Below are 16,426 nucleotides of genomic sequence, written 5' to 3' on the forward strand. Positions count from 1 at the left end.
TTTATATTATCAGAGCGACTAAAAATCTATAGGTTTTAAGACAGAAAACAATAAAATTTCTAAAAAATGGACCTAACCCTTTTGACAAATGAGCTCTTCAGAAGAGTTTGGTTGCAAAAGGGGTTAGGTCCACTCCAAGAAAATCATTTTTTTTAACCATATTGCAATATTCTTATGCGAAATCAAATTTTCATGATACCCTACCATGTGAACATAAAAAATGGGGATAAAATAAATCTTCCTGTCTTCATATTTGTTTAAATATTCTTTCCAAAAATATTTTTTGTGGACCTAACCACTTTTGAAAAAAGGGTGATTTTTCTTTGCCATTTTTGTTCACTTTCTAATGGAAATTTCAACTGTCCTTTGGTATCATCTTATAGAGCTACTAAAAATCTATACATTGAGACAACTACAATCAAATTTGATGAAAAATTGGCCTTACCCCTTTTGCAACTGAGCTCTTCAAATACTGCGCATGATTTATCGGTCCTTTCTACCCCCCCCCCTCTCTCTCTCTCTCTTCTGAAAGTTTTCCTCCATGGTCGTGTGGTCCAGTGGTTAGAGCATTGGACTCATAATCGCAAGGTTATGAGTTCGAATTCCCACTCTGCCATTGTCTCCACTTTGATAAAAAAAAAGGTCCAAGAGTAATATATAGCGTCTATAATGTCAGCTACGATGACTGATTGACCTACGTAAAATGTTTCCTAGGTAATTGGTTATACCAGCTTGGCGTTTACCAGCAAAATGCTGTCCTGCCGAGTTCCTATGGGAGTTATATACCATTAACTCTTTGCACGGTGAATTAATTCTTGGGGTATAATAATGACAATTGTATTGATGAAATTTTCTTTGAAGTTAGAGTTCATATTTGTACCGTTTGTACTGATAATTAGTGTGTAGATATTAACCAAGAACTATTTATCTATGTGTAAGCTTCTCCAGTATAAAGTTAAGGGAGAAAACTCATTATTACGATTGCCAAATTTCATTGTACGAATGTGCACAATTTCAACATTAGCTTGGCAATGGTTAAAAAATGCTGGGGCGGGATCAATGCCTAAACTTTTTTTAAAACTTGAAAGCGAGGTGGCGAAGTGACCGAACTCGTCATTTTGGTCGCTTTACAATTTTTTAAAGTGTCTCTTCTAAAAAATAGGCCTATATAAACATATTGTTGACATGAGGCGTAAATTCCCTCGCAATCCTGACGTTTATATTTGTGCACTACAGTATTGTTCTAAAAATACACTGTCATATTTTCTTCGAAAAGATTAATTACCTCGAAATACCAATCTTTAATTGCTGAAAAGTCTTCAAATCCCGGCCGACAGTCTTCGGAATGTCTCATTTCCTAAAACAAGATGTTCTTGCAGGATGCAGCAAAAAATTATTATTGTTGACCAAGAAATTTCACATGGAACATTAAAGGACAAGTCCAACCCAACAAATTGTTGTTTTGAATAAAAAGACAAAAACATCCATGAAGCATAACACTGAATTTTTTTTATCAAAATCGGATGTGAAATAATGAAATAATGACCCTAAAAAAATCGTTATGTGCATATTCTGGGCTGTATGCAAATGAAGGAACTGATGACGTCACCAACTCACTATTTCTGTTGTATTCTATTCTATTCTATGAAATATTATAATGTTCCCCTCATTGTCATGTGAAAGAAAGTTTTGTTCCTCTCTAAACATGTGGAATTACTATTGTTTCAAAATTTTATGGTTCAATGAAAATGATGACTATTGTCAAATTTGTAAAAATTGAAATATTTTAAAAATTCATACAATAATAAAACAATATAAGTTGCGAGTGAGCGATATCATCGAGTCTCTCATTTGCATGTAACTGACTCGTTCACATATCTAATCTGTGAAAAACAAGCGAAAGTTTTTAAAAATTCTGGGGTGGACTTGACCGCGATAATTTCCTTCATTTACGAACAAAACGTCATCCAGTCAACATGAATACTTATTTGGATATGTCCCATCGCTACGCTTGTTCATAATGCGATAAGTCCTATAGTAGGAAGTGTGATATGCAGATGAGGAACCAAAAATGAACATCATGATACTGGAGAAGAAACGAGTGAAGATGAATACTCTGAACCACCCTCTAAAATGCAAAGAGTTGAAGAATCCAACAACGATTCCGAAACGAGCGTATCAGAAAGCATTTGAGAAGAATCGTCAATGACAGCCAACATGGAAGAAATGGAAGAAAACCTTGCTTATCAAGAATGATTAGAGCAGGCCTTGACAGCCACCATGGACTTGAGAGATGAAAAAAAATATCAGATATACATCTCAGAAGCCCAGAGGGAATGAAAGAGGAAGATGCTTATGAAAAAGGCTCACGTCAAATTACTGTGGGTCGTCAAACGCATTTTTTTCGATCTTTACTCTTGCAGCAGAACGTTTACTTCGGTGAAACCGATATCAATCATGAAATCATGTCCGATCTCACAGACAGAATATAAAATGGCATGAATTTTCGGAAAGCCGTAAAGAGAGTGTTAGCCAGGCATGGTTCACAATTTGAGTTAATTCCAGTATCAAAATGAGGATGGCGAGGAAGAGACGGATGATGACGAAGAGTAAGAGACGGTCCAGATGAAACAGGTGGACACCGGTGCAACTGAATATATCACATCACCTCGACAACAAAATCCTTTCAAGACAATATTAATCACTGAACCCTAATATTTTCATCGTAAATATCCATCTAGTTTATGGATGGCATGACAAGATTATACTACTCTTCCTAATATTTTTTTAAATTCATTGTTTGCTGTGTAATGACGTGATTATTATGTGTTAATGATGCTTTAAGGTATATTGCTGCAAAATGGCGTTACCAGTTAAGAAAAAGGGATCTGATACGTGTAGTAGTAATGTAATGTATTGGTGCACACATAACGTATTGTCTTTAATGATGTATAATAATGGTTGTGTAATGAACGTTTATGGGTTATGGAATTAAAGTCGATACATTTCGTAAATATACCTTAAAGAAAGATCGTATATACAAAAGATTGTTTACAAACTTGCTGATGTTAAAACTTCTCGGTAAATCATTTTAATTTTATCTAAAAACGTAATTTGTCATGGTTACTCGTGCTTTGTATCGTATAGAACTGTTGAATAAAGTAATTGGAAGATTAGATATTATACATTTTCGTAAGACTCTTGCCTCATTTCTGTTTATGTATCCGTGTATGACAGTCGAAGTTGTGCTCGGCAATGGTGGAAATGATGCTGATGGTGATAATGTTGACGATGCTGATGTTCAAAATAATAATTGAGAGCGAAGTTGACTCAGTCTGTTAAGCGTCTGCCTGTCGAAGCAAAGGTCATGGGTTCGAGTCCACCCCGGCCAGGCGCGTAGCCAGGGGGGGCGGTGGGGGCGGTCGCCCCCCCCCCCCCCAAAAAAAAAAAAAAAAAAAAAAAAAAAAAGAACGCCCCCAAAAAGAAAAAAAAGAAGGGGAAAAGGGAGAAAAAAAAGCGAAAGGAGAAAAGGGAAGAAGGGTATAGCTTTATTGTTTTTTCTTTCTTTTTTTGTCAAAATAATAAAAACCTAAACGAGATGTTCTTCTCTCTCTTCATACAGAATTTTGCTTCCGCGCTCCGCGGGAGAAAAAAAAACAAAATTGCCTTTCCATTTTGTTTGCCACACCCTTTTTTCTACTCCGTTTTCCCCTTCCCGGCCATGGAGTCGCATTCCTGCAAGAAATTATAAAGTATACATGGGTGTAAAGAGTATGAGAAGTATTTTGTTAATTGCACTGACATAAAATTTCGGTTCTTCTGTTCAGAGCAGGTAAACTTTTATACCGTCACTCGATCCCAAAGTCCCTAAATGCTATTTCTTCCGCTTTTCAGCAAGCAATTTTTTGGCAAAGTATCTGCTCAAAGGGGGAGCACTGAATATGTGCCGTGCTATATGCAAACGTTGGTACGATGAAACTTTATTCTAAATTTAAATCGCTGCACATCCATCTCCTGTCCTGTTTTGCGCCATTGATTTGAAATTTTCAATTCATTTTCTTATTCATACAAAAGGAAGCGCTTAATATTATGAGCGAAGTTAAACAATTTTTTTCTTCAAAATAACTCACAGAAGTTTCCGTGCTTCGCGTGCATGGGAAAGGAAAAGTCCCTCTTCAAGCTTGCATCATCCGGGAATCATCCCTTTCACATTTTGAGCTACATATTTATTCGTATTAGTTATAGAAATATCAAAATTAGAGCAGGTTAAAGTTTCAGAGAAATTTCTAAAATTCAGAGCTTCAGCGCCATTTGCGGGAATAAATATTTCCTCCCTGAATATACCCACATCTAATCTGTTTTGCGAGTTAAAGAAATCTAATGTGGCTAAAGTTTTTATAATCAAATCTGATGTGACTAAGGTAGGCATTTTATACCACTTCTGTTCTCAATTTCTTTTTATAAAACGTCTTAGCTCTTGCGCTTTGCGCGGCAAGAGGAATTATTTTGAATTCCTCAATCTTTTCCCATTTTTGGGGCGCTCATCTTTTCTTTTGAAAACACGTTTTGTTTTTAATCACAGCAAGTCAAATGAATTCGAGTTGATAAGGATATTAGAGACGCAAGAGACGTCTTCTTTTGATTCAAATTTGATGAGATTTCAAAAACTTCGCGCTCCGCGCGGGGCGGGAGGGCTTATAAGGTCTTTGGTCTATACGTATTTATTTGTCTATGGGGTGACCTTGTGACCGGTAATATCATGACTCATGTATTTTCATTAGGAAGACGTTCCTCATGAATATATAATTCAGCTCAGATGTCAAGAGGCCCTGGCTCGCGCCAAGCCTAATTCGCAGCTGCCAGGGCGCGGCCCACTGAACTGGAAAGTGGTGGGGCCTCGACAAGAGGCTATCCCCGGGGGGGGCACTCAGTATATAATGCATAGTGGGTATGTGCCGCGGAGGGGACCCCCATTTTTACACTCAAATTTCCGTTCCGAGGCATAGCATTTTTGTCTTATTGAGAAAAAGAACAAAGAAAGCCGCTCCAGAGCATAGCATTTTCTTCTTCTCGAGAAAAAAGAAGAAAAAATCCGCTCCAGGGCTTCGCATATTTTCCGTTACGCCGTTCCGGTCGCAATTTTGGTGAAAAGCGACCGCAGCTCGCTGTCCGACCATCGCCTCTGCGCTAGCGCGCCCGTCAGTCGTGCCGTCGAGCTAGCTGCACGTACGTTCCATAGGGATGCATACGCACTCGCACGCAGGCGACCCGTTCCAAGGACCCCCGTTTTCACAAACATTTGTAGTTCCGAAGCCCGTTCCGAGGACCCTCCTTTTTACTATGAGCCCGCTCCAAGGCCCCCGTTTTTTGTCTCGCCCGCGGCACACCCCTACTACTTTTTTGGTCGAGTGCCCCCCCCGGGAGGCTATCATTCATCCAAACCATTCACCAGCCCGTTGATAAGCTGTTCCACTGATATACGGTATGACGCCCCACGAAAGGATCAGTAGGGATTTTCTTTAATATTATGTCATTTGTCAATATACATCATGACTAAAAACCGATATTTAGAACGATGTTTGCTATGGATTCTTTTTCTACCAAGCTTTGTATATACTTTGAGTACAAAAGGTCCGAATGTCGTAATTTTTTATGCTGATGATCTGGGCTATGGCGATATTGAGCCGTACGGACATCCAACTTCTTCCACGCCAAACCTTCGTCGACTAGCAGCAGACGGATTGGTTCTAACACAATTTTACTCTGCTGCCGCAGTGTGTAGTCCATCAAGGTAGGTATAGTTTGACAATTCAACCTAAAACGGAAGTAGGAATTTTATTTGAAGTTTTTCGAACGTGATATACAAGTTTAAAACCAAACAATAATATATACTCATTGTCCATCATGGTATATTATTCCTATAATATTATAGGTCGCCCCTTTGATATATGTATGATTTTATTAGTTAAATCAACTCCATTTTGAATATTGTCAATACCGAACATTAATAAAGTTATCTGTTTGGTTATTACAACAAAGCTTTTGGTAATATGGATACTTGTGAAACCACCAAGAACTTTTAACTCCATTAATATGTGTACCTATACTCGTATTACTGGCCATATGCCTACTGCAAGCATCCTTGAAAATATTTTAACAAAATGATGAACACGATATATTGAATTGAGTATATGTTTCCGATGCAAGTGACCACTTACCCGTTTTTGTCATCATTGAAATCCCTATTATAATCGGTAATATAATATGTTTATCTCATACGGTCTTATTTGCAGCTTTTTAAACCATAAAATCTCTTCAGTCAATGGACCCATTTCTAATTTTCAAATGAACCTTGGTCTACACTATGGAGATCGTGGCTGGATCGTGAGGATGTATAGGTTGCAACTTAATTCAATTATCATGGTTACTGGGGGTGATGAGCACCCCCAGTAACAATAGATAATCTTCCGTGGATATGTCCATGACATCCAGGTACTGATTCATTTATATACAAACTCCCATAAGGGATAACCATATCTAGCATCTATTTTCTCATTAATCCTATCTGCCGATCAGGATTGCAAGGATACTGATACTGATAACGAAATTGTAGAGAACAATCTTGTAAAAATATATCCAAACTAGAACCGAACAATTGTTTATCATTTTGTTTTCAGGCTGTACATAATGCCAATACAAGTGGGAACAATAATTTACCGCATGAAGAACGTACTTTGAAGTAGCTGCTTGTCATGCTAAGCAGATATGATCAGTTGCAATACCAATGAAACTCTATCATGTCTATGTGATAGCTGCTCAGAACTACCCGATAGTGTAAATTCACTGGAAGTATCCGTCCGTGACATAGATACTGAATTGAGCGACCAACATTCAATAGACAATAACCTAATAGGATCTCCTGGCCAGAGTCTTATGGGGAACAAAGGAGCTCAACGTCCCAAACTTAAAGGATAAGACCATCCCAACAAAAATTGATTTGAATAAAAAGAGAAATATCCAACAAGCATAACACTGAAAATTTCATAAAAATCGGATGAACAATAAGAAAGTTATGACATTTTAAGTGTTACTTAATTTTACAAAACGGTTATATGCACATCTTGGTCGGTATGCAAATGAGGAGACTGATGACGTCACCCACTCACTATTTATTTTGTATTTTATATGAAATATGATTCATTGTCATGTGAAACAAAATTTTATTCCTCCCTGAGCAAGTGGAACTACCATTATTTTAGAAGTCTATGCTTAAGTAAATTTCGTCCTTTATTTCAAATCAATAAAAAATGAAATATTGTATAAAGCAACAAAAATATATAAAGGAAATAGTGAGTAAAGGACATAATCGACTCTCTCATTTGCATGCCACTGGATTGTGCATATAACTGTTTTGTGAAAAATAAGCTAAACTTAAACATGCCATAACTTTCTTATTTTACATCCCTGAATTTCGACCCGAATAGCTCCATGCCCGAATCCGCCTTTTCGCAACTATTAAGAAGGAAAAAAAAGACACCTCACAAATCCCTAATCAAGGAAGAAATACACCATATACAAAAAATTATCATATATGGCCTGAAAGAGTATGTTCTCCCAAATATCATACCATATTTATGTGGTACATCTTAACGCTTGGATGACCCGGAGGTATTCTTTGCAGCGATGTAAATTTTGATTTGCGCCAAATTGAGGCATGACTGCAATGTATGAATCATGTCAATAGTGTCATAATCCTAGAAGGGATGCCTTAAAATTCATTTCAACACACTTTATCAGTAATTAACATAATTATAAACACATTTTAATACCAATGTTCAAGTTAATTTCTTTAAAAATGGACCTGTATCTGAACATATCAACTGTAACTCTGAGTCGCTTCCGGTGTACGGTTTTTGTCTCACCTGCATAGCAGAGTGAGACTATAGGCGCCGCTTTTCCGACGGCGGCGGCGGCGTCAACACCAAATCTTAACCGAAGGTTAAGTTTTTGAAATGACAGCATAACTTAGAAAGTATATAGACCTAGTTCATGAAACTTGGCCATAAGGTTAATCAAGTATTACTAAACATCCCGCCTGAGTTTCATGTCACATGACTAAGTCAAAGGTCATTTAGGGTCAATGAACTTAGACCATGTTCGGGGAATCAACATCAAAATCTTAACCGAAGGTTAAGTTTTTGAAATGTCATCATAACTTGGAAAATATATGGACCTAGTTCATGAAACTTAGACATAAGGTTAATCAAGTATCACTAAACATCCTACATGAGTTTCACGTCACATGACCAAGGTCAAAGGTCATTTAGGGTCAATGAACTTTGGCCGAATTGGGGGTATCTGTTGAATTACCATCATAACTTTGAAAGTTTATGGATCTGATTCATGAAACTTGGACATAATAGTAAGCAAGTATCACTAAACATCCTGTGCAAGTCTTAGGTCACATGATTAAGGTCAAAGATCATTTAGGGTCAATGAACTTTGGCCTAATTGGGGGTATTTGTTGAATTATCATCATAACTTTGAAAGTATATTGGTCTAGTTCATAAAACTTGGACATAAGAGTAATCAAGTATCACTGAACATCCTGTGCGCATTTCAGGTCACATGACCAAGGTCAAAGGTCAATGAACTTTGGCTATAATGGGGGTATTTATTAAATTACCATCATATCTCTGTAAGTGTATTGGTCTAGCTAGTTCATAAAACGTGGACACAAGAGTAACCAAGTATCACTAAATATCTTGTGCGAGTTTTAGTAGTTTTCAAAGTCAGCACTGCTGCTATATTGAATCGCGTGATGCAGGTGAGACCACCAAGTTGTTATTCATTGATTTCATTCAATACATCAATACAATATTACATTTTTCTGAGAAACAAAATACATATAAAATATATCCGAATAACTAATACAAATAAAATATAATGTTTCATCATACACTTCACTTGTTTAAAAAAAATATATATGGAAGTATACATTATTGTATAAAGAAGCTAAACATCGTTAATTATAGTCTATATTTTACTTCAAACCAGGGGCGGCGGAGCGAAGTTAAAAGTGGGGGGGGGGGGGCACAGGGGATAAAGGGCACCATATTTTCTATATTTTCTATATTTTCTATATATATATATGTTCAGTAATTAAAGAAAATGTATATATAGATATAATTTTCACAGTATACAGTTGATATTTTATAATGATTTATGTACATTATTCATTATGTTTAAAAAAATATTTGCCTATTTATGTAATATTGAAAAAAAAATTATTATGCTTGTATATACTTTGTTTTTGTTTTGAAATGTGGAAATAAAATAAATCAAATCAAATCAAATCAAATCAAATTTCTTTTGAAAAGGGCACTATCTTAAAACAAAGAAGAAAAAAAGACTTATCTACAGTGGCGTAATGGGGCAACAATTTTGAGGGGGGCTAGATATGTCGTATCACGTAAATATATAAGAAGCTGCGAGTGAACGAAGCGAGCGAGCAAAAGTTTTGACATTATATAACGAAAATCCAATTTTGTGATATTTTTTGACAACTAATATCTAAAGAATATATTTAAAAAAATGATATTTTATTGCTCTCCTTTCTCATTCCTTTTCTCTTTTTTTTTCTTGGTCGTGAAAAATTTGGGGAGTAGGCAAGAGCCCCCATCTGTACGCCTCTGCTTATCTACCCCACTCACTGACATGACTCATGAAAGCTTGAGGCACGTATAGGATTATCCTTACAAGTCGTATAGTAACATACAAAATGGGATTATTGTTTTCTTGTTTCAAAGGGGCACTAAAAACGTAAAATGGGTCCTTCTTGGGTGAAAGAGGCACAGGACATGTTCGTGAGGGGCACTTTTCTTGGGTAAAAAGGGGTGGGGCTGATACGAGATAGGGCACTTACAAGAAGGCAAGGGGCACTTTCTCACACATAAAACGGGTCCTTCTCAAGGGGCACAGAACACGTTCGTAAGCGGCACTGTGCCCCGCCCCCGCAGGATCGCCGCCCCTGCTTCAAATTGATTGGTATTATGAAACTCATTGTGTACTGAATGAATTACACTAAGTAAAAAAAATGTAGACATGTAGGACAGGAAACCCCACACCATACACATAAACACCCAAACATCATTAAGAAAGACACACACTAGAAAAAAAGACAAAAAGGACTATAAAAAAAAAAGAAGATAAAAGAAAGAAGAAAAACATCAAACGAGCATGCACAAAATTCGGTCGATAGCAATCTTCTTTTCAACTTCTATGCTTTTCAGCAGACTGTCTCGTATTTCCAACGCATTTGGAAGTTTGAATTTTCCTTTTGCATGGAATATCAATATTTAATCAATACATCGATATGATTAAGTAATTGCTTGTCATCACTTATCTCCTCTAAACCAACATACATTTATTTCCAATTTAAGTTGTTAAGAATTGGGCGATTAAACAAATTACTACATTGATTCCACGAAATTTCCACTTTTTCACATTCGAAAAATATATGTTGATAAGTTTCTTCATCTTTACAGCAGAATGAGCACTTATTACTTGTTACAAAATTAAATCTGTGTAAATGGTGATTCACGTAAATAATGTTGTATAGTAATGTGAATTGAAATTCTCTTTATTTGTTATCCAATGTGCTAATTCAGAGACGATAAAACGCCTTTTCAATTTAATGTACAGACATTTTATATGTTATTTCTAAACTATGAAAAGGTACTGGGACCTCGGCCATTTTTTTATACACCCCCTGTACAATTGTCTAGGAGAAACAGATTCAAATTGAAAAAAAAAAAATTGCCGAAAATAAATTCAATTTTTAGATCTCCAATTCTAGTATGCTTCCCTGATTTAACTTTTCATGCTATAAGAGTGTCTGAAAATATATAATGAATACTGATATTTCATTTTTATCTAGGCTATACACCTAAAATAGGAATCTGACTTAAAAGAGAGAAAAAAATATTTCATTTTTTATATTACTCGTGTCCCTTTTTACAAATACATTCATATCAGACCAGATACTTAGCATTTCCTGGTAATATTTTGGTAGTTTAATGTTAATTTTATCATGCGAAAAATTGCAGAAAAAATAGATTACCACCAAAGGGTCGACGGACATTTTTTTTTGAAAACCTATTCAGGCAGTGGGGATAAAGTGCTCACAATTATAATTAATTTCTTCAGCCACATCAGGATTTAATGAAAAGTGGATACCTAATATTTTCACAATATGAACTTGCTTTCCAAATGGGAAAGAGTTCTTACAAGAGGCAGTGGGCCCTAACGGCAAAATGAATATTTTATTTTTGTTTAACTTTAGACCAAATATCTTATTAGAATTCTCTAAATTTACCTCTGTCTTACACAAAATAGTCATTTTAAATACAGTGAGTTAGGTATTCAATGCATAGAATAAAGAGATCTCCTTGCCTTAGTCCTAGCCAACCTTAAAATAACCAGTTGATTTCCCAGCTTTGGGCATTAGTATAAAGTATTTAAACCCATTCACAAAACACTGGCCCAAAACCAAAAGACTGAAGTGCTTTTTGAAGATAATCATGCATGCGATATTGAGTCAAATGCCTTTTCAAAGTAAATTGCTAATCAATACCCTGGTTTATTAAAGGATGATGTATTAAAAATCATATCACTAATGATTCTGACAGCTTCACTTATGTTTCTATCCAGCTTGGACGACTGATATACATGGACCTATCCATGGAGGATTATTCTATTGTTACTGGGGGTGCTTTAGTCCAGTAGATATGTGAAAAAGATGCTCGAATCTGGCAGAAAGTGTGAAATTTGGCACACAGGGGTATTTTTGGGCGCTGATTTCAAAAATTGCCGGCCCCAAGCGATTTGACCATCGGGTCGGCCGCCATTTTGAAATCCAAGATGGCCGCCATGAAAAATCATTAAATGTAATTTTCTTGAGTTTTACATGGCATGTGACACTGAAATTTGGCATAGAGGGGTATTTTGAGGCACTGATTTCAAATATTGCCGGCCCCCAGCAATTTGACCATTTGGCCGGCGGCTAAATGGCCGCCATCTTGAAATCCAAGATGGCCGCCATGATATATTATTGCAATCATTTTCTCGAGTTTTATATGAACTGCGGTATTGAAATTTGGCATATAGGCTTAATTTGGGGTGCTGATTTAAAAAATTGCCGGCCCCAAGTGATTTGACCATCGGGTCGGCCGCCATTTTGAAATCCAAGATGGCCGCCATGAGAAATCTTTAATGTCATTTTCATGAGTTTTACATGACGTGTGACACTGAAATTTGGCATATAGGGGTATTTTTAGGCACTGATTTCAAATATTGCCGGCCCCCAGCAATTTGACAATTTGGTCGGTGGCAAAATGACCGCCATTTTGAAATCCAAGATGGCCGCCATGAAAAATCGTTAAATGTCATTTTCTTGAGTTTTACGTGAGAGGCGACACTGAAATTTGGCATATAGGGGTATTTTGAGGCACTGATGTCAAATATTGCCGGCCCCCAGCAATTTGACCTCCAGGTCAGCAGCAAAACGGCCGCCATCTTAAAATCCAAGATGGCCGCCATGAAAGATAATTTGCTCAAGTCTTACGTATGGCCTGTAACACTTTAAATTTGGAAAAAAAACTTGATCTTTGCATCCTTGATCAATGAAAAGAACATAGTAAATAGATGCTATTTTGAATTCCAATATGGTTACCAAGTTTGAATGATGTTCAACATTATAATGGTGAGTAAAACCCATTGCATTGGCACTGAAAACAAATCCAACGCAACCACATCTTTGTCCGTTGCAAGGAATTTGGCATCCTTAATTGCTGATCAGAGGCGTCGATCATGGGGGGCAGGGGGGGGGGGGCAAACATATCGTTTTGCCCCCCCAATAATTCCGCATGTGCAAAAAATAAAACAAGATTGTAATGTTACACAGAAATCAGCAAGCGAGATTGAGATACACAACTCGTTCTTCATCTATAATCGTGCTCAAAATGTCCGGTTTTCAGATTAGAATATAAAAAAATTTCAGCTCGCGCTTCGCGCTCGCATCATTTCTGTAGCAAAAACCCATACTTTTCATGATTGAATAGGTGAATAGAATGTCCCGTTTTCAGTTCTATACCTCAAAAAAACTCCCACTTCGATTTGCAATAATATTTTGTTGGATATATTTCTTGTTCGTTATTAAAAACGTCAATTAAACTTTTTTTTTTTTAAGATCAGAATATCAAAATTTTCAGCTCGCGCTTCGCGCTCGCATCTATTATTTTTTATTTTTTTTTAAATTCAATTTGTTGGTGAGATGTGTGTGTGTGTGTGTGTGTATATATATATATATATATATATATATATATATATATATATATATATAATCTATATATATATATACATATAGGCATATGTGTGTGTGTGTGTTTGAGTCTGTTTGTTTTGTGTGATCGAGCGCCTTTGGAAAGTTGATTCATGATTTTGCCCCCCCCCCCCAATCTGAAAAATGGATCGACGCCCCTGTTGCTGATATAGATGTTACGTAAGTATGAAGCACCATAAATACACAAACCAGCTAGCTTCTTCTGCAGTTACACATTTGAAGTGGCTTTGGTTGAATAATAACCATCTAGAACAATCATTTTCTGTTGAGAGGCTTTAAATTATTTCTTTGAGTTTTATATGATCTGCATTATTGCACTTTGACAAATCGACGGAGTGTGGGGTGCTTATTTCAAATATTGCTGGCCCTCAGCGATCTGATCCCGAGTCAGAGGCAAAATGTCAGCCATCTTGAAATCCAAGATGGCTGCCATGAAAAAAGATCATTGAAAAAAAAATCACTTTATCTAGTATCACGTAACGTATTATTTTAAAGTTTGGCATCTAGGGATATTGAAATTGCCCCCAGTAATCTGTCCAACAGATATGCTGCAAAATGGCCACCATCTTGAAATCTAGAGAGGGTAGACTGTTATGAAAATTCATTAAAATCATTTTCTTGGTTTTAAACAATTTGAGGCACTGCATTTTAGAAATACAGGCAGGATTTTGGCCCGCTAGTTTTAGAATATTGCTCCAATAATTGCTATATTTTATTACAAATCAACATGAAGAAAACTGCTCCAGACTTGAAGTACTGATGGTTATATAGTAGTATGATGATGATGATGATGATGAAATGAAATTAATATTAATAATGGATGATAATAATACATATTTTATTGTTCAAAATAGAATTCAGTAATAGAAATGCTCCGAAAATTTATTTTGCCCATACCCTGTAGATCGTAAGCCCGGCAGCAACTTAGCAGCGCGACATCGGACGTTGCTCTATCCTTTAAAAAGGGAGTTCACCCCAGAGAAAAGTTTGTTGTAAAAACAAAAGAAAATATGATATAAAAAAGATATTGGTGGATCCATCAAAGATATTAGAATTTTAGGTTTTTGATTTGTGACGTCATATAGGCTACTGTACGAGCAGCTTTCCCATTATGTTGTGTGATATAAAATGCATAAATGGTTCATCATGGGTATTTTTTTTTCTTTCTGGAGCGGGTGTGAAATCATTAGTTTGTTGATATACTGAGGGTCCAATAAAAAAACATTTTCATTTTTTGAGGAGGCTACATTTCATTGATTTTTGTACTATAAGAAACATGGGGGAATTGCTTGCATCTGACGTCACAAATGCACCAAATGAAATTCCAATAGCTTTTTAAATATTTGATGGAATTTCCTCAAACCTTCAATATTTTTTTTCATTACTTATTCTGTTATTGTTTCAATAAACTTTTTGTCAGGTCGAACTTCCCCTTTAATTCGTTGACCGCCAAACAGGTTAGAAGCAGCTCCCCTTTTCTAACATCTTTTGGTCTGATGCTGTCGGAGCTTGAACTCCCGATCTCCCGATTGTGAGGCGAACATGCTCCCATTGTCAGATTGTCGAACACACGATGGTTATTCAAAAATGCCAAATTTTAAAATAATACCTACATTATAATTATGATACTTGATTTTTTTTAATGATTTTTTTATGGCAGCCATCTTTGATTTCAAGATGGCTGCCATAAATTGGATGAACATTACTGGATTCGAAAGAAGTCTATGGAGATCACAGGGAAATCTCAGTTGTGGGCGATGCCGTCGAACTTAACACACGTGTAGAAAGCAACTCGGACGCCAAAAGAAAGCTTATTTTCTTCTCTTTTGACTGATAATACATATGTTTACTCACCATTATAATGTTGAACATCTTTCAAACTTGGTAACCATATTGGAATTCAAAATAGCATCTATTTACTATGTTCTTTTCATTGATCAAGGATGCAAAGATCAAGTTTTTTTTCCAAATTTAAAATGTTACAGGCCATACGTAAGACTTGAGCAAATTATCTTTCAAGGCGACCATCTTGGATTTTAAGATGGCGGCTGTTTTGCTGCTGACCTGGAGGTCAAATTGCTGGGGGACGGCAATATTTGACATCAGTGCCTCAAAATACCCCTATATGCCAAATTTCAGTGTCGCCTATCATGTAAAACTCAAGAAAATGACATTTAATGATTTTTCATGGCGGCCATCTTGGATTTCAAAATGGCGGCCATTTTGCCGCCGACCAAATTGTCAAATTGCTGGGTGCCGGCAATATTTGAAATCAGTGCCTTAAAATACCCCTATATGCCAAATTTCAGTGTCACACGTCATGTAAAACTCATGAAAATGACATTAAAGATTTCTCATGGCGGCCATCTTGGATTTCAAAATGGCGGCCGACCCGATGGTCAAATCACTTGGGGCTGGCAATATTTGAAATCAGCACCCCAAATTAAGCCTATATGCCAAATTTCAATACCGCAGTTCATATAAAACTCGAGAAAATGATTGCAATAATATATCATGGCGGCCATCTTGGATTTCAAGATGGCGGCCATTTAGCCGCCGGCCAAATGGTCAAATTGCTGGGGGCTGGCAATATTTGAAATCAGTGCCTAAAAATACCCCTATATGCCAAATTTCAGTGTCACACGTCATGTAAAACTCATAAAAATGACATTAAAGATTTCTCATGGCGGCCATCTTGGATTTCAAAATGGCGGCCGACCCGATGGTCAAATCACTTGGGGCCGGCAATATTTGAAATCAGCAACCCGAATTAAGCCTATATGCCAAATTTCAATACCGCAGTTCATATAAAACTCGAAAAAATGATTGCAATAATATATCATGGCGGCCATCTTGGATTTTAAGATGGCGGCCATTTAGCCGCCGGCCAAATGGTCAAATTGCTGGGGGCCGGCAATATTTGAAATCAGTGCCTCAAAATACCCCTATATGCCAAATTTCAGTGTCACATGCCATGTAAAATTCAAGAAAATGACATTTAATGATTTTTCATGGCGGCCATCT

Source organism: Lytechinus pictus, chromosome 3, assembly GCF_037042905.1.
Source record: "Lytechinus pictus isolate F3 Inbred chromosome 3, Lp3.0, whole genome shotgun sequence".
NCBI classification, from domain to species: domain Eukaryota; kingdom Metazoa; phylum Echinodermata; class Echinoidea; order Temnopleuroida; family Toxopneustidae; genus Lytechinus; species Lytechinus pictus.